This window comes from Panulirus ornatus, chromosome 11, assembly GCF_036320965.1.
Source record: "Panulirus ornatus isolate Po-2019 chromosome 11, ASM3632096v1, whole genome shotgun sequence".
NCBI lineage: Eukaryota > Metazoa > Arthropoda > Malacostraca > Decapoda > Palinuridae > Panulirus > Panulirus ornatus.
Window position 1 is genome coordinate 69,937,015 of NC_092234.1, and position 20,996 is coordinate 69,958,010.

Genomic DNA, 20,996 nt, shown 5'->3' on the forward strand with positions numbered 1-20,996 from the left:
TGAACGCAGATAACAGCACTTGTGAGGTCGTATCCCAAATGAGGGTCGCAAGGATGTATCTGAAGGCCGCTGTAAGGTCTCGGGAGAGAAAAATATCGTTGTCAAAGGCTTTCGAAGAATGACTGTTATTATCTATGATGAAACTTTCGAATTATGAAATATTCTGGAAATACTAATATCAAAACGGGTGCAATTAGATCATTTATAATTGGCAAGTTGGAGTTAGTCGCGTGTGTTATTCACACCGGTACGTCAACTCAGGCTATCATGAACATGAACCCTGATGTTCGTCCCTCAGTACCGGTGTGCCACGTCCAAGGATTCAGTGGTGTACTGGGAGAACGTTGAGATCTTAATGATTAGAAACAAAGGAGGTTTTGCCTACATCTTACCCGTTAAAGATGTGAGGATGACGTATTGATGTAGAGCAGCGCTTATTCAGAACATATAACCAAACATATTCCTCACAAACGTCACTTGTTTCCCCCAGTATTTCTAAACAGTGTCCGCTTACGTGTGTTGTGTCTGTGCATGTGAACGTTGTGTGGACAATATAGTGTGGCATAGTAGTGTACACAGCGTATCATAAATCAGGGCAGTGGTTCACCAGACGGGAAAAGATTGTATATAAGGTGTGATAATAGGGTTAGGGCAAAATGGGGAATGGTTTTGATGGAAAGTTTATAGATAGACAGATATATAGATGACTGGGTCACACGATGTCAAACAAAGGCGGTCTCTTTCCCATCTTAGGAGGACGTGTGGTGTCCCCTAGCCCCGTGAGAGTTTGATAAACAACATCGTATAAGAAGTAATTCAGATTTTTTTTGTAATTCATTAATCAAATTTTCAGATAAAGAAAGAGATTACAAGAACATTTTCATAAATCATCGACAGGAAGTACCTTGAGTCCCCAAACTTTGATGTTAAATGGCTCAAGGTCTGTCTCCCAACTACCGCACATTTCCTCTCTCTCGCCAATGGTTCTCCTAATTTTAGAAATTTTGTATCCATCAAGTTTCTAAGCTCCTGCCATAAGACTATGACATCCTCTCACCCGCAAGCCGAGATCCTCTATTTTGGGGATTTCAACTTTCACCATAGGGTATGGTTGAATTCCTCCCATACGGATGGTGGTGGTGGAGCTGGGAGTGGTAAGCCCCTAAGTTCTCCATTCTTATTGATCTAGAACAAATTATCTCCCACCCTTCCCGTACTCCTGAACGCTGTGACCACTCCTCTAATAATCTGGGTCTGTTTTTTCACCTATAATCCTTCGCGCTGTAACAACACAATCTCGCATACAATTTGTTCATCTGACCACACCCTCATGAATGTATATTCTACCGGCACCTCCCCCTCCAGGAGCTCCTTCAATACGTAAATTCTGGCTCCTGAACAAAGCTGACTGGAGTAACTTAGAAAAATTCTTTTCTGACTTTCCTCGGGTAAATTACTGTTTCTTATGTGGTGATGCTTCTGTCTCCGCCAAACGTATGGCAGAGGTTATCTTAATGCGGGAATAGAAGTATTCATCCTCTCTTCCTCCAAGACGACCTCTTCATTCAGTCCATGGTTCAAATGTTCCTCCTCTGAGGCTATGCAGGGAAGGTACCAGGCTTGGAAAAATTCCCCTTCCTCCATCTCCCTTTCAGCTTTTATCACTGCCCATAATCATTGCGAGTATGTTATCCGTGAGGCAAAACGTTCCTTTGTGCAAAGAAGCGTGATAACCTCTCCTCGTCGTCCACTGATGGGTCTCTTTAGCTAAGGGCATCGCTAACAACTTCTGCCGTTCTTCCTTTCCTTCACATTTCCGGTCTGACGGTACTATAGCTGTCTCTCCCATAGACAAAGCAACTCGCTTTGGTTCCCGTTTCTCCTCTAACTCCACATTGGATGACTAACATTCCTGTGCTTGCTCGTCTGTTCCGTTTCTGTTTAAAAACCAGAACTTTTCCTTCTCCTTGGAGGCATGCATTGATACATCCCATCCCTAAGAAGGGTGACTGTTCTAACCCCTCTAACTATCGTCCTGTTGCTTTGACATCTTCCATTTCCAAAGTCTTTGAATCCTTCCTCTGCTCCCATATCCTCAGACATCTTGAATCTCAGTCTTCTCTCTGATCTCCAGTGGTGATAATCTTTCCTATCTTACTAATGTCTGATCATCATCCATGAAATATTTTGAGAAATCCTACGTGCTTGCCCTTGACATATCCAAAGCTTTTGACAGGGAGTAGCATCGTGGTCTCATCTCTAAGCTCCCCCTTTATTGGCTTACCTCCCTCACTTTGCTCTCACAATAATTTCTTTCTAGGCAGATCTATCTCCATCAACAGCGGTGTCCTTCAAGGTTCTGTCCTGTCCCCTACACTTTTACTCCTCTTTATCAATGATTTCCTCTATTCCACAAATAAGCAACTGCACTCATACGCTGACGACTCAACACTACATTCATTCACACCCCTCAATTTTGCTCTCTCTTCTCTCACTCGATCTACATCTCGTCTCGACACAACTTTCTCAATAAACTTAGACTTGGACAGGATGTCTCAGTGGGGAAGACGAAATCTGGTTAAGGCCTGATGCACGCTATAACTCCGCTCACGGTTTGCTCTCGCTTCGATCACGCGCAAGCAATGGTCATCCAAAAGATATTTTGAGGGAAGCGGGAGCGGACCGTGACCGGAGCGAGAGCGACAGTGTGCCTTACCCAACGGTCTCGCTCCAGTCTTGGCCCGGTCATCAGTGAGGTGGAAGGCGGTTGATCTTATAATGAATGGGGAAGAATACGTTTTGTATCTTACCTGAGACAAACTGTCAGCTTTTGTCTAGGAGTGATGGCTTCTCCGAAGCTTGTGTTTGCCTTAGATATTTCCTCCTTAATTTTCGGCAGAATCATTTCGAAGATGGCGATGCTCATTCGAAAGTATTGAAAGAATTTGCTCTTATCAGCTATCAGATGAGGATGAAGGGTGCGAAATTCCCCCTCAGTTTTCCTCTCCTCCAACATTGGATGGAGACAGCCAAGTTTTCCCTTTCCTATTTTGTTTGTTTCTTCTTCCTCTTCGTCTATGGTTATGGCAATCATAGTCAACTCAGAACTGTTTCTTCTTCCTCTTCGTCTATGGTTATAGCAGTCATAGTCAACTCAGAACTGTTTCTTCTTCCTCTTCGTCTATGGTTATGGCAATCATAGTCAACTCAGAACTGTTTCTTCTTCCTCTTCGTCTATGGTTATAGCAGTCATAGTCAACTCAGAACTGTTTCCTCCTCCTCTTCGTCTATGGTTATGGCAATCATAGTCAACTCAGAACTGCCAGAGGCACTGACGTTAGACAGCCTGCGACAAGAGTGGATTAGGATGACCGTTGCTGAGCGTGATCGTACCGTAGGCGGAGCGGTAAGTGTGCATTACCCATGACTGTGAGCGGAGCGAGAGCGTCCCGTGAGCGGAGCTATAGTGTGCATCAGGCCTAAGTTTAATGCCTCCAAGAACCAGTTCCTACTCATCTGTCTGTCGAAAATTCCTCACAGCTTTCGTCTCGCCTTTGAGGATTGTGTAATTCCACCTCTTGACTCAGTGAACATACTCAGGATTACTGTAACATCCGCTTGCCGTAAGCCGCAATGTTGGTTCACTTTCCCTCTTCTATAAGGTATTACTTTAGTTTTTGCATCCACGACCTGGCAGCTTGTAGAGGGGGCTACTAAGGCAGACCACGCAATACCTGGCGAGCTGTTGCGTCACATGATTACTGTGCAACTGTTGCCAACTCAATGTTGAGCCGTTTTGATTACAGTTTCTTTTCCTACACCTCGAAGCTTTGGCACTCCCTTCTGTCCCATGTCTTTTCCAGTAACTGTGATTGTTTGTTCACATTTGGAAAGTCAGGTTTTTTCCTTCCTCCAAAATTCATTGATACTTTCTCTTGTCCTATCTTTTTATTCAAATCAAGGCCCAACCTTGATTATTGACTGTGACTATGCCTCCAACGTAAAAGAAAAAAAAATCTGCATCGTCGCATAAATAGAATTAACCGGATCAGATTAAGCAAAAATTTGCGAGACCTGAGGAAGTTCCGGTATTATGCTAGCAGTAAACGGATTTTTTTCTACCTGAATATTGATTGATTAATACGATTATTGAAATACAATGAAAAACTACAATATATCAAAGGGATGAGGTGCGTAGATAATCTCCACCCTAATCCAAGAATGTCTCTCTAGGGGCTCACATAATTTCACAAAAAATAACTATATTTGGGGAGCAAAGTACCTATACTTCTTTAATATTTCATCTATTACCCCATTGTTACACAACCATTCAACATGCTTGATAAGATTATCGGTCTGTACATTTCTGTATTTCATGAGTAACCGACATTCCAGTACATAACGAGGCAAGATGTGGAATCTGGATCGTCTACATACTCAACTTTCTTCATCTTGCTCACGTCTCATCGCTCCAAGATTACAGTAATATCTATTACCCAGTCTTAACCTCATAAGCACCGAGTCCTTCCACCTTCTCCTATCTTTCCTAGATGTAAGATTTGTGTTATGAAGAACATAAACATAATGTTTCTTTTTGTTTCACTCTTCTCATGTATTTCGTTCCGATCAAACTGATCTTATATGAGCTTTATTTTTTCCTTACTGTCTTTCTTAACATTTTCAGGATGTAAATACATATGATATATGCTTCAACCTATTCAATAACTCTTCTGGCTTCCATGTCTGCCACTTCATTAAGTGCGACACCCACATGTGAGGGATCTTATACAAGTTAGCCATTGTTGCCTTTTTTATGTCATGTATTAATTTTTTACAGACACCAGTAGTGGAGTCAGCGAGAAAGAAAAAGATTTCTTTTTCTTATTGTTGTGTAGGGTCATTTGAGCATTTTCATACATTGTGTACTGGACTGTGTAAATGCATAAATGTTTAAACTATATGTTTTGTAGGAACCCACTATGATATGATTAACTGTTTTAAATCAGTTTATATGAACTTGTCTTTATTTGAAAAATAAAGACAAATCAGTACGTGATGGAGAGCATTTGTACATATAACAGAGAGTCCGTAACAGGAAAACTTTTTCAGCTAGAAAATCATTTTAGTTTAACATCGCTCCTTACTGTAATGATCACCTTCTGAAGATCATTTTGACAGAGTAATGATAATGTTGAGTTGAATTAGTTCCACGTGTGAAAGAGATATGTTTGGGTCACTTAGATTATATAGTGGGATTGAATGATCAGTAGTAATGCCTGTTATACATTGTGAGTATATCATGGAGTACTATTGTTTGGAGTAAAAGTATCTTACATTCAAGATGAAGTATGTATTGAAGAATTAGTATTTGAATAAACTCATCAACAGTAATATGGGGTCCGTAAGAACTCGGGGTATATTTGTTTACATGGAGCTGCTGACATTCATATACGAAACGTCAACACATGGTGAAGCCCTACTGTCCAGTGCTGAACATGGCTTCCACACCGACCATAAGCCACCTGTAGCCTCGGTCATATATAGCAAGGAACAAAGAATAACATGTGCAATAACAGCTAATGACCATCTCAAGAGTAAACTACAATAGTCCAGAGATTTTTGGCGCCCTCTAAACTAACGTTGGCTATGAATTCATATTTGATTTCCAGTACTTGAAACCGCAACATTATGGTAAAGACCAACATTAATTAACAGGGTCATTACATACGTAATAAAAGTTAGTGTTACGACCTTATTAAAGAGGAAAAAAAATAGCATTTCTTACTGAATGACAGAACTTGCTCTTGTGAATGAATTAAGACTGTCAACTTTTTTCTCACTCTCAGTGTTTACCTGCACTACTGCATCATTACTGTTGTAATTTATTTTGCTTACTGACACAGAGCAGCTGATATGATGCTATAGATTTGTAGGGGAAAAAATGTGGATGATATTATTCAATAATTGTTCAGAATATCTTCGCATCGCTGTTAGCTTTACATAGTAACTGAGTTTTGCAATACTTTTTTTAATGATCAACACAGCAAGGACCAATGATATGCTCCAATCACGACCATCTCAGGCGAAAGAAAAAAGTTACAGGGAAAGAAAGGAGAAAATAATCAGAGCTTTGCAAGTGTTTGTAAACTGAGCCTTGAAGAAAGAAAGGTAAGGTGAATTCCAAAACTTACCTGTTCGAGAGGAGGCATCGTAACAGCCAATCCTCAAGTGGCCGGTCTCCACACAAGCTGTTGGAAGCAGCAGTCAGACGCATGCCACAGATCCAGAACCTTGAGGGTAGGGACATAAAAGATTATTCACTAAAATTGTCGCCAGAATAATATCTGTAGCTGAAAGAGCGACAGCATAATGGCGTATGATAGGGAAGGTTGAGGAGAAATGATAACCAGAGTTGACGAAACGGGTGGCTTTTGGTTCCACACTAGTTAGCAAAGAGGTGGATGATGAGCCACTCCAGCTAGATGTGTAAGCAGTATTCCACACTCGAGCGGGTAAAGCCCCTGATATGTCAAACAGTTCGTCGCAAGAAAAATGATTATGGAAGGGTGGAGGATATGGTTGTGCCCAGCATGTTTTATGTTATTACAGGGTTCAATTGTGGTGTTTTCAAATTGTACACAGGGAAACATGTGATTGTTAGAAAGATATTGGGAGACAGTGCGTTTTAGTATTATTGAATTTTACAAGGTCACTGGTTTCACAATCCGAAATGCTGCGCAGGTCCGAATTGAGGGAGGAAATGTGATCAGTACGAGAATGAGAACGAGTATTACAGGGATTAGGGGAGGAAAGTGAACTGAAGTATGTAAAGTGGAATCATCAACGTAACAGTGTATGAGGTCAGACGTAGAAGAGATAACACCATTTACTGAGAGAAGAACGAGAGTAGGTTATAGGACAGGTCCCTCGGGAACACCACAGCTGACAGGAATGGTCTGAAACTTTGCATTACAAAACAGAGAGAAGCAGTGAAACCGAAGAAAGGGAATATAGAAAGTTAAAACTTATTCTGCATCTTGTCTATTTCTTTGGAGATGTTGAGGGCGATGATAAAAGTATCCCAAAAATCTTTGAGAGAAGAAGACCAGAGGTGAGTCACATAGGAGAGAAGGTAATCAGTTGACCTACCGCTGCATAATCCGTACTGATGATCTGAAAGTAGGGAATGGTGTTCTTAGTGTTTGAGAAAATGAGTCTGGGAGAGTTTCAGACTTTGAAGGCAACAGATGTGCTAGCAATTAGGCGATGGTTAGAGGGATTAGAGCAGTCTCCTTTCTTATGAATGAGCTGCACCAAGGTGTGCTTCTAAACGGAAGGAAAATTTTGTATTTCTAGACAGAGGTGAAATAAATGAGCCGGGACTGGTGCAAGCTCAGAGGCACACACCACCAGGGGCGAAACTTGACTGTTTTCCTTTGGGTGACATGAGGTAACAGTGCCCGACAAATGGGGCTTGTTCTTGCCACTGTCCGACGATTATATACAGTGTCGGCAAAAAACATTGCCCGTCCCCCATATAATGTCAGAGGTGATACACGAGTAAGGTTCATTGTGGATACAAACATGAGTCTCCCAGGATAATATCATCATACATCTGATCGCTGAGACGTGTCTCGAACGGTGGGAGCACCAGCAGCCTGCCTCAGTATGCTTCAAGCTATCGTGTGTGAATGCTGTTCTTTCTTTACTCTTCCTGGCTGCCACTTCATTTTGGGAATTTCGCTTCTGGGAGTTTTATTTCTTCCTTCTGAACTTTAAGATGGTTGGCTCTTATTTTTCTTAGGAGGAGGAAGCCCGAATTCCTACCTGGAAGCAAGAATATGTGGGTACACGTGAGATTGCTAGGCGCACTGGCCGCTCAGAACGACGACCACGTTGCTGCTTCCTGCAGCATATCGTCAGCTCCTCATCTCAATCGGGAGATCAAGTCCTATGGATCCAACACAGGAAGGAACCTAGAATACCTCAGGAACCTTGCCAGTTCCATTCCCAGACGTCTGCAGACGGTATATGATCAAGGCCAATAGAGAGACAGCAGTAATGAAATGTGTGACATCGCCTTTGAAAATGTATGGGGAGAGGATAAGGTTTTTTTGCGGACACTGTTGATGTCACTTTTTTGACATAATTAAAACTTAATCCCCAGGAAATAGCCCATTCTCGTAAAAAAAAAAAAAAAAAAACTATAAACTCAAAAAAAAATACTCGAGAACAGGAGGTATGCCATCCGAGCCATACGCCTCGTCCACCTGGATGAGAGTCCCTCTTCGAGAAAATAGATGACATAGTGTCACAGGAGGGGCACGAGTACAGGTGTGTATGATCTGAATCATCAAAACTTTATTAGAGGAAAACAGAAGTGCCATGAGGAGCAGGTTTCGCAGTTGGAGAGTTAGCATTAGGTTATCAAGTCAGAAAAGAGGAGGAAAGGTTGAGGTACAGAAGTTGCTGAAGATGCTTTTGGTTGAGGGCCAATATGATTAATCAGGAGAAAAAGAAATCAAGTCAGCATATTTTATATGAAAGTTCGCTTAGCTCTTCGAACAGCTTTGCAACGATTCCGAGTAGAAATGAAAACGGAATGAGTTTCTGGGGAAGGGAAAAAGATCAAGAGGAAGTTGGGATATGGTACTCCACACTAACCAAGATGATGTACACTCAGCACAACACAAAGTACCGCATCTAGAGAAACACCTAGCCTAGAGAAAGTAGATAAAGAAGCTGCGCAGGGATTTCCACTGAACTCTAACAAAGTGCCAAAGTTTGCGTTTTAAGGGGGGAAAGAGGGTGGACGCACCCAGTTGAAAGCAACAGAAATAAGATTGTGGTCAGAAGACCCTATGGGATCAGAAAGAGTGTCTGTGAAGCGTGAAGTCAGAAGTAAAATAGAAGCCCTGTGTTAGAAGTGTTTGTGACTGTGAGGAACTCGGTAGGGTGTTTGATTACTTGTTTCACATCCTTATCAGGGAGAGAAAAGGAAAGGGTCTCGCCTCTATCTGGATCATCCTGGTTAGAGCTTAACCAATCCTTTTGGTATACATTAAAATCCCCAGCATAGAGATCACAGCGCATGGATGAGATGAGAGCAAGGCTTCATTGCAAGAAGTCAGTTTGTCGTTGTTGGAGGAATTAGGGGACAATAAACAAGACAGAAACAAAGTCTTAGGAGCTAGAGAGATTTTGAGTCAGATGGTGTCAGGGTTGAAGGCTTAAGATCAACGAAGCAAGCAAGCAATAAAAGTTTTTGTCCTACACTGAACTTAAGACTCCGCCTGTGGAGCAAAAACGTTGATAGACATTACAGTTGTAGATCTGATCGGGTAGAGGCGATTAGGGGAGGAGGGAATCAGATGGTGCTTAGCAGAGGTAAGGTTAGAGTTGAGACAGAGGATGTTGCGAAAATGGAGAGAAATGAAGCCAAATCCAGGAGTTGTAGGGATGGAAGTGGGTTGGATCCCAGGCACATGGTGATGGTCAAGTGGACCAACCCTAACCCCTCTTAACCAGTAACGTCGCTGGAGAGTTCTGTAGCTACTGGTTGTACTGCCATAAACTGTACAAATTGTAAGTAAGAGCAAATTGACAAAGATGTGTGAGTTGTGTGTTGCCAGGTGTTGCGTAGGAGAAAAAGTGGGTGTGGGATTAGGGTCGGATGCCAGGAACCCACTTGTGGGTTAGGCACGTGAAAATTAGACAGCGACCTGCGTCTGAGAGTGGGTACGCGTCATCAAAGTCCGCGTCAGCCACTATCCCTTCCAAAAGGGACCCACTGTTGCCACTCCTTGGCATTTTTCCCAAGGTCTTGGCATTTTAGGTTGCAGTCTTGGAATCTTGGCATTTTCATCATAAAATGCCCCTGATCTTGGGATTTTCGAAGCGGGGTTCTTACTACATATAAACGTTGTATGTAATGTTTACATTTGTATAAGAAATTACATTTGATTTGGTTCATACTTTAAAGTATCGTCGCCAACACTATGTATAACTCATCACATTCGTGAGTGTGTACACTCACAGTCATGGAACGTGTCCGGGACCGGACGCCGACATGGTATATAACCCACTTCCCCGACTCCGTTGATATAAAGGTTTCTGAAGTTTGAGCGATGGACTGGTTTTCACCTTCTGGTAGGATACTTGTTAGAACACTAACATGTGCTGAAGTTCTGTACTTCACCAGTTCCAGCGTAAATTCGCAGAATTTGTGAGATTTAAGACGCATTAGCAATTACGTGTAAGGGGCACGAAAAAATCCCGCCCCCTTTCCGTTCCTGTCTTCTGTTACGCGTTAGACACCTTGTGTTTTTAGTGTGGGATTAAAATTGGTATATCATCAGGACAATGAGTGCATCTGGAAATTCTGTGTTGTGGTACATCCTCCGCCTCACACAGAAAAACAAAGATATGGTATCAACAAGCAATCAACTTGGGAATGGATTAGGTCAAAACGGATGCGAATGATAAGTTTGTTATAGTTTGCTGTGTTTGTGAGGGTAAATTGAAAGACAGTAACAAATCGATAGTGATGACTAACAAAACTTCTACAAAGCACAATGCACGGGAAAAACTGTACAGCTGAGAAAAGTATTGTCAGTATCCAGGATTTATATCAGGAAGACTCCCGGCCAAGATGCTGAGGGTAAAGGAGCGAAGGCTGAATTTTTTTGTTAGGCTATGTGGCTAAGACGATTGTACCCTTCATTCAAGTGGATCATACAGTGGAGACGGTGAAGAAAATATTCTTTAACAGCGAAATCGCACATAATTTGAACATGAAAAGAACCATTACATCATTTGGTTTTACTAGTAATAACTGTTCAACAATGTTACGGGCAAATAAAGGATTTTAGGTGCACCTCAGGAATGATATTCCAGCTGCTTTTTAGGATGTGCCTGTCATTCGTCTGCACTATGCTCGAGGCACACCAGTAACCACCACCTGCCATCATGGCTTGAATCTTTTAAAGTGATGTGTGTTGTGACGTGCGAGTAACGTCAACATCAGGTTGATAAGAATCAGAACATAGTTCAGGTTCCCAAACACGAGATGTTGAAATTATCAGACTCACTGGCTGTCAAGAGGGTCAGTCATACTCAGAATTCTGGAACAGTGGAATGCACTACAACTATACTTTTCAGAGAAAAGCCAAAACAGAGTGGATGGGGCGGCCCAGACACACAAAACTATAACCTCGCCGGGAACCAAGCATATGCTGCTATTTCTGAACTATGTCTTACTCGAAATGGACAAAGTGAAATGTAGAACTCCAGCCGCAGGAATTTTGACTTCCAGCACTTTTCTCTACCATTTCCGCTTAATACATAAGTATATTAGGTATGTTTTTTTTGCGTTGGTTGAGGATGTGAAGCTACGCTTCTTAAGGAACCTCTTAAGTGATAAGGAGAAAAGATTTCGCCTTGACTGTTACTCGTTCTTGGTGGAATTATGTTCACAACTGAAAAAGAGATTTACATTTGCTGAGATGTGTCCTATATATACTGAGAGCCAGTGAACACAAAATAGCTCTTTCCCCTTAGAGGAACTTCGAGTACATAGTAAAGCTAGCACTCCATATTCCTACACTGGTGAAAGAAGACGGATAATCAGCAGGGTCAGCGGAGGGGATTTACTGTATGCTTAAGAATCCTTGAAAAGCATGATTGATACTGCAACAGCTTTCTGGTCTGAACTTCGCTCAGTTAAAGATGGCACCAACCAGTCCGGATTCAGTCTTCTTAGAAGCTTTATGTACAGCCTTTTGGCTCTACCTCACTCCTCTGCAGTGTTCAGATGGTGTTTTCCGAGCTTAACTAAGCACACAAATAGAATCCGTGTCCACTGCAGCCAGTCGTCTCCTTGCAAAGTAAGCTATCGCGCAAGAAGTACCTTGTCACTAATGGCAACACTAGGTATAACTTGAGAAAGTAATTAATGATGAACAATGCCACAAGCGAGCGGTACTTGCACTGGGAAGCTGACAGGAAAAGTATGGACATGGCGTCTGTATCGAGGTGATGCCAAGGATACCAGAATCATTAGTTAACTCAAGTTTTGTACAATAATACCTTGATATGATAAGATGTGTACTTTATTTGGTTATATGGATGTCGTTTATAAGAAATTAGAAAATTCTGAAATTCTAAAGTCCCTCTGGGATTTTTTAAAAGCCCAGTCTTGGAAATTGTTATAGTTTGGAGTGGCAACTCTGTCAGAAACCCACGCGGTAGCACTTCCTTGGTTCAGTGTTGCCAACCAGAAAATTTATTCTTGGTCAAATATCCCTAAAGAAATTATGAAAAGTCCCTACGTGTCCGTACGTACAGTCAAAGTCCCTATGCCTGCCCAGGCATGAATTAAACTTATTTTTCAAAAAGAAATGCGCATAAAATGCCTCCAATGAAGTAATTGATAAGCTTCATGGAGAAGAGGAACCAAACAATGAACGCAATGACATTTATTAAATGTTAATTAAAGAAAAGTAAGTCATTTTGTTTTATTATGTATATAGTTCCCTAAATTCCTCTTATGAATTAAGAATAGGAAAAATTAAAGTTTACACTGCTTGTTTTCAATACAGTTGACTTGATAATATGTTTCATTGCTTAGGTAGTTCCTTTGATTATTCATGATGATCTTGAGAGGGTGAAAATACAAGGTATGTATTTCATGAAAGAGGAATAGTTAATAATAGAGCGATATCAGATTTCCAGCCACAATATTGGATGTGGATATCTATCCTCAGCTCCGATGAAAAAGATTACAACACTTCCAGCATTTCATAATCAGATTTCATTCATACTCAGCACACTAGTATGACTAATTTAAGGCCTGAATGGAAAGGCAACAGGTAAGCTTCACTCTTTGTGATCATATATTGTTTGGTATTGAAGTGCCAAGTGCCTTTGTTCAATCTCCTTTGCAAAATCAAGGCAGTTTTTGTCTTTGGTTTTCATATTGGAATTGATATATAGCTAGAACCTAATAACACAGGTTCCACCTTATTCCTCATTTTTTGTCTTTGCATCTGCCGTTAGAGAGAAGATCCTCTCAGTTCCGCATTGGAATGTGGCAAAGTTGGGATGAGCTTTGCGAGAGAGCAAGGATCTTAAAATCATACTGGTCTGAAAAATTCCTTTGTTTAGAAAGATACAACCAAAGATCTTCACAGCTTTTCTTAAGAGGCAGGTTACGTTCATCAGCACCGAACTATGCTGGCAAATCCTTCCTCATTATGAATATCAGTCTGGAGATCTACTATATGTCCATATTTCATCAATAAATTGTCTAGCTTTAGTAGTTTTCCTAGTATCAAAATCCAATGCAATTTTAGGAGATATGAATGTCATTTTTAACCTTCAACAAAGGATCAAACAGAGGCAAACTCTTTTTGAGCTTGACAAATGCTGTTTGATAAAAGGAGAGATATCTGATCCTGAAATGCTTTATTTTCATCATCAAGAGAAGGACAAAATTGACTCACACTCGCATACCAAATTAACTTACTCAAGAGGAAGATGACCTGGGGCATCAGGCTCAATCTTTGATAAACCATCTAAAAACCGGTTTGATGAAATTCTTATGTATTATCCTTGTCATTCGAATACTTTAATCTTGTAGGGTATCTATGAAGCTGCTTCAACTCTAAAATAATGCCTACATATGATTGAAATATCCTAACATATACTTCAAAAAGGTCTGGCAGGCTTATGAATGGGCATTGTTGAATTCATTTCTCTCTTGATTTTCTTTGTACTCGGACCAGTTTTTTTTCCATTGCTTGATATTTTCCAAAGTAAGCAAGAAAAATGACTGATCCAACAAAAGTGTGCTTCTGAAACAAATGACAAGGAACAGTTGATGGCCTAATGCCTCTGTCTAATGCCTCTGTCCACTGAGCATAATAATACCCGTCTGAGTCACGGACTGACATCTCAGAGCTGAGGGCCTGAGTTCACTTGTATTGTCATCGAAGAAAATGAATAAGTGAAGGAAGGACTTTGTAATTGTAAAAAGTACATGAAATTTCTTTATTTGCCACTTTTTCTACAGAAAAATACACTAACTATCAATGAATGTCCAAATTTCTTAGGTTTTTAAGAATTTTGTCCCGAGGTTCAGGGACATGTCCCTACGGTTGGCAACACTTCCTTGGTGGTAGTTGGCATCCACCTACTACACCCTAAATGTTGTTTTTGAAAAATACAATAATAGTTAAGAACCAGGATTTGGAGCATAGTGTAGAGTTTAGATAGAAATTACCTTTTATTTGATATAGTACTAAAGGCGACGCACTAAACGATGAAATCCACTAAAATCCAAAAGGGTTTTTGAATCATATAAGTAACACTGTAATGATATGCTTATCTTGGCAGTTCTAGTTTGGTCAGGATAGATAACAGTGTGTAACTTGAATGCCATCACATGGAAGAAGATCTTGAAATCATTTCATAGAGAAAAGAAATAAATTGACAAACTGTCAACGGGGTCTGCTATAGCATTTTAGGTCTACATTATTGAGCATTCTGCAATCATCTTGGATTTCAATGAATTTTTCCAGCCTAGAAAGATCCCAGATTCTATAATTAGAAGGGCTGTGAGGCTGAGGGATAATGGGAGTTAGTGTATTAAATTACGTTTGGTTGGAATACAAGTGTACAAACATTATCCATTGCTATTTCCTGTCTCTTGTTAAGAATATGCACTGTACTATGTTTGTATATGTTTGAACTTTGGCAACCAAAGTACCCAGCAGCTACATTGAAATAAAAGAAATTAGAACTCTATAAATGTGGAAGTTTCTATCCATGCAAGACAATTAGGTAATTACAGGCAAAATGCTATTTGGAGTTCACCATTGTTACATATGGAATATGAGTGTTATTGTTATGCAATAAAGTATTACTTATATAACAGAATAAAAGTGTCACAGCTTCTTTTGGATTTTCTTTTAAATCAGTTTATCTTTTTTTTATTTTTTTATACTTTGTCGCTGTCTCCCGCGTTTGCGAGGTAGCGCAAGGAAACAGACGAAAGAAATGGCCCAACCCCCCCCCCCCATACACATGCATATACATACGTCCACACACGCAAATATACATACCTACACAGCTTTCCATGGTTTACCCCAGACGCTTCACATGCCTTGATTCAATCCACTGACAGCACGTCAGCCCCGGTATACCACATCGCTCCAATTCACTCTATTCCTTGCCCTCCTTTCACCCTCCTGCATGTTCAGGCCCCGATCACACAAAATCTTTTTCACTCCATCTTTCCACCTCCAATTTGGTCTCCCTCTTCTCCTTGTTCCCTCCACCTCCGACACATATATCCTCTTGGTCAATCTTTCTTTCACTCATCCTTTCCATGTGCCCAGACCACTTCAAAACACCCTCTTCTGCTCTCTCAACCACGCTCTTTTTATTTCCACACATCTCTCTTACCCTTACGTTACTCACTCGATCAAACAACCTCACACCACACATTGTCCTCAAACATCTCATTTCCAGCACATACATCCTCCTGCGCACAACTCTATCCATAGCCCACGCCTCGCAACCATACAACATTGTTGGCACCACTATTCCTTCAAACATACCCATTTTTGCTTTCCGAGATAATGTTCTCGACTTCCACACATTCTTCAAGGCCCTCAGAATTTTCGCCCCCTCCCCCACCCTATGATCCACTTCCGCTTCCATGGTTCCATCCGCTGCCAGATCCACTCCCAGATATCTAAAACACTTCACTTCCTCCAGTTTTTCTCCATTCAAACTCACCTCCCAATTGACTTGACCCTCAACCCTACTGTACCTAATAACCTTGCTCTTATTCACATTTACTCTTAACTTTCTTCTTCCACACACTTAACCAAACTCAGCCACCAGCTTCTGCAGTTTCACACATGAATCAGCCACCAGCGCTGTGTCATCAGCGAACAACAACTGACTCACTTCCCAAGCTCTCTCATCCCCAACAGACTTCATACTTGCCCCTCTTTCCAAAACTCTTGCATTTACCTCCCTAACAACCCCATCCATAAACAAATTAAACAACCATGGAGACATCACACACCCCTGCCGCAAACCTACATTCACTGAGAACCAATCACTTTCCTCTCTTCCCACACGTACACATGCCTTACATCCTCGATAAAAACTTTTCACTGCTTCTAACAACTTTCCTCCCACACCATATATTCTTAATACCTTCCACAGAGCATCTCTATCATCTCTATCATATGCCTTCTCCAGATCCATAAATGCTACATACAAATCCATTTGCTTTTCTAAGTATTTCTCACATACATTCTTCAAAGCAAACACCTGATCCACACATCCTCTACCACTTCTGAAACCACACTGCTCTTCCCCAATCTGATGCTCTGTACATGCCTTCACCCTCTCAATCAATACCCTCCCATATAATTTACCAGGAATACTCAACAAACTTATACCTCTGTAATTTGAGCACTCACTCTTATCCCCTTTGCCTTTGTACAATGGCACTATGCACGCATTCCGCCAATCCTCAGGCACCTCACCATGAGTCATACATACATTAAATAACCTTACCAACCAGTCAACAATACAGTCACCCCCTTTTTTAATAAATTCCACTGCAATACCATCCAAACCTGCTGCCTTGCCGGCTTTCATCTTCCGCAAAGCTTTCACTACCTCTTCTCTGTTTACCAAATCATTTTCCCTAACCCTCTCACTTTGCACACCACCTCGACCAAAACACCCTATATCTGCCACTCTATCATCAAACACATTCAACAAACCTTCGAAATACTCACTCCATCTCCTTCTCACATCACCACTACTTGTTATCACCTCCCCATTTGCGCCCTTCACTGAAGTTCCCATTTGCTCCCTTGTCTTACGCACTTTATTTACCTCCTTCCAGAACATCTTTTTATTCTCCCTTAAATTTAATGATACTCTCTCACCCCAACTCTCATTTGCCCTTTTTTTCACCTCTTGCACCTTTCTCTTGACCTCCTGTCTCTTTCTTTTATACATCTCCCACTCAATTGCATTTTTTCCCTGCAAAAATCGTCCAAATGCCTCTCTCTTCTCTTTCACTAATACTCTTACTTCTTCATCCCACCACTCACTACCCTTTCTAATCAACCCACCTCCCACTCTTCTCATGCCACAAGCATCTTTTGCGCAATCCATCACTGATTCCCTAAATACATCCCATTCCTCCCCCACTCCCCTTACTTCCATTGTTCTCACCTTTTTCCATTCTGTACTCAGTCTCTCCTGGTACTTCCTCACACAGGTCTCCTTCTCAAGCTCACTTACTCTCACCACCCTCTTCACCCCAACATTCACTCTTCTTTTCTGAAAACCCATACAAATCTTCACCTTAGCCTCCACAAGATAATGATCAGACATCCCTCCAGTTGCACCTCTCAGCACATTAACATCCAAAAGTCTCTCTTTCAGTTTATCTATCCATCTTTATATCTGATTCCTGTTTCCCCCAGAAACTCCCATCATGGGGTTGCCAAAGCAAAAGCACCCTTCACTTATCCCTGTCCTTACATGCTCCCCTTGCATACGCCATTCCATGCATTCTTCCACTATGTCTTTCCCTCCAGTACTCTTTCACCTTATTTCTCCTATGTCACAGGTAGTCTTCCTCTCACACCATCCACTTTAATTGTCCTGTCATGCACTCTCCTTGTCAATTTCGTCTTGTATTCTTTCAGCAAGTTAAAAAATCTCAAATATCATCTTTCACCCTCTGTACCACAACACAATTTCCTGTATTCCCAGCCATACCACATGTCTCGTACATCTCCCTTTTCTTTCTTCATTCCATTTAGTCATGCCTCATCCCTGTCTCAAATAGCTCATTTTCATAGCCTGGATTCTTTACTCCTGTAACTCATTTCATTTCCAAGTTTTGGCTGATAGGTCAGGATTGGGAATACATGCTGTCCCTTAATCTTTTCTTTACTTCCATGACTACACCTCTACTCTTCATGATTCTGTGAATGGACATGGTAATTCTTCTACCCTATACTTCTCTCTCCTTTACATCTTCTATATCACCAAACTTACCCAGATAGTGCCTGAATACCTACATTCTGTCACTTGTTCCACTATTTCTACCCACATATCGATAACACAGTTTAGTACACTTTCTTATATCACTCATTAGGGATTTGCTTTGAAAAATGTGTTTGAGAAATACATAAATACAAAAGGATTTGTGTGTGGCATTTATGGATCTAGAGAAAGCATATAATAGAAATTCCTTTTGTGAAAGATGCTATTTTTCATCACTTTTGTCTTGGAGTGAAGAGTTTATCAGAAACTTGCCCTGTCAAGACATAACAAATTAAAAGATATTCAAAGTGACAGAGTATTGGCAAGTGGCATAGTCAAGAGAGAAGAGGTTGAAATGTATCATCAGAAATGGATGTATTGATGTGAAATTTCCTAAGAAAGGGAATGATTGTGGTGTTGATTGGTTAGTTAGGTTTTTCAAAGTATATGTTAATCATGGGAAGATGCCTGAGGATTGGCAGATTGCATGAATATTGCCTTTGTTTAAATACCAAGGGGACAGAGATTTAAGTTGTTGAGCATACCTAGTAAGTTGTATGGAAGAGTGGTTATTGAGAGAGTGGTGGCTTGCACTGAGTATGATACTGGGGAAGAACAATATGGTTTCAGGAGTGGTAGAGGATGCTTCGAACAGATGTATACTCTGAGGAAGGTGTTTGAGAAATACTTAAGGAAGTAAAAGGCGTTTATGGATCTGGAGAAAGCATATGACAGGAATGCCCTTTTGTTGAAGATGCTATTTCTCATCACCCTAGTCATGGAGTGAAGAGTTATGTCAAAACATAACAAGTGCTCATCTATCTGGACTTAAAAGCTCACTCTAAGTCATAGGTCCTTGATGATAATGGAATTGTTAGGTTTTCTTTATAACGATATAATTTTCTTAGGTTTAACAGAGAGATACTCATCATTGCCTCTGACCAGTCCTAGACTAAAAGTCTTATATGGAAAGCACAGTATGCTGCCAATTTACCTGATTGATAGATCACCACTAACTGCCAGAAATAATATTGTTATTATACTTGATCGCCAATTCTCACATCAGCAAGGTAGCACCAGGAAACAGACAAAGAACGGCACATCCACTCATATACACATATGTATATACATAAATGACCATACACATACATATACATGCATATGCATACCAACATATACATACAAATAGATACACTTAGACATATACATATATACACATGTATATATTCATGCTTGCCTTCATCCATTCCTGGCGCCACCCCACCCCACAGGAAACAGCATCGCTATCCCTTGCTTCAGCAATGTAGTGCCAGGAAAACAGACAAAAAGGCCACAGTCGCTCACATTCAGTCTCTAGCTGTCATATGTAATACACAGAAACCACAGCTCCCCATCCACATCCAGGCCCCACAGACCTTTCCGTGGTTTACCCCAGGTATTTCACATGCCCTGGTTCCAGTTCCAGCTCACTCTATTCCTTGCATGCCTCTCACCCTCCTGTATGTTCTCATCCATCTTTCCACCTCCAATTTGGTCTCCTGCTTCTCTTTATTCCCTTCACCTCTGACACATATATCCTTTTTGTCAACCTTTCCTCATTCTGTCCATATGTACAAACCATTTCAACATTTCTATTCTCTCAACCACATCTTTTTATTACCACACATATCTTTTACCCTTCCATTACTTAATCAGTTAAACCACTTCACACCACAAATTGTCCCCGGACATTTCATTTCCAACACATCTAACCTCCTCCATACAACCCTATATATAGCGCATTACTCGCAGTTGTATAGTATTTTTAGAATTACTATGCCTTCAAACATACCCATTTTTGCTCTCCGAGATAACGTTCTCTCTTTCCACACATTCTTCATCGCTCCCAGAACCTTTGTCTCCTCCCCCACCCTGTGACACACTTCCACTTCCATTGTTCCATTTGCTGCTAAGTCCACTCCCAGATATCTAAAACACTTCACTTCCTCCAAGTGTTCTCCATTCAGACTTATATCCCAACTAATTTGTCCCTCAACCTGGCTGAACTTAATAACCTTGCTCTTATTCACATTTACTCTCAACTCTCTACTTTCACACACTTTTCCAAACTTAGTGACTGATTTCTGCAGCTCCTCATTCGAATCAGCCACCAGTGGTGTATCATCTGCGAACAACAACTGACTCACTTCCTAAGCACTCTCATTACCAACAGACTGTATACTCGCCCCTTTCTCGAAAACTCTTGCATTTACCTCCCAAACAGCCCCATTCATAAACAGATTAAACACCTACGGGAACATCACACACCCCTGCAGCAGACTGACCCTCCTACTCATACACATGCCTAGCATCCTTGATAAAAACTTTTCACTGCTTCTTGCAAGTTACCTCCTACACCATATACTCTTAATACCTTCCACAGAGCATCCCTATCAACCCTATCATATGCCTTCTTCAGATCCATAAATGCTACATACAAACCCATCTGTCTTTTTAAGTATTTCTCTCACGTTCTTCAAAGCAAACACCTGATCCACACATCCTCTACCCCTTCTGAGACCACACTGCTCCTCCCCAATCTGATGCTCTGTACATGCCTTCACCCTCTCAATCACTACCTTCCCATACAATATTCCAGGAATACCCAACAAACGTATGCTTCTATAGTTTGAACACTCACCTTTATCCACCTTGCCTTTGTACATTGGCACTATACATCCATTCTGCCAATTCTCAGGCACATCACCATGACCCATACATATAGAAATGTAGCAGTAAAGGCGTAGAAAATTGTATGAGAACCACAGCTTTCTTTATGTGTGAAAGCCCACAATGTAAGGAAGGTAGCTTTAACCATCACCTAACTGAGGTGTCTCACACTTCAGAACATTGTTAAGAGAGACCTA

At 41.0% G+C, this 20,996-nt stretch overlaps 1 protein-coding gene across 1 annotated transcript in view; it reads left to right on the forward strand.

Moving 5' to 3' along the window:
- The window catches only part of LOC139751628 (glucose dehydrogenase [FAD, quinone]-like), a 212,904-nt gene that overhangs the window by 33,435 nt on the left and 158,473 nt on the right, over positions 1 to 20,996 (forward strand).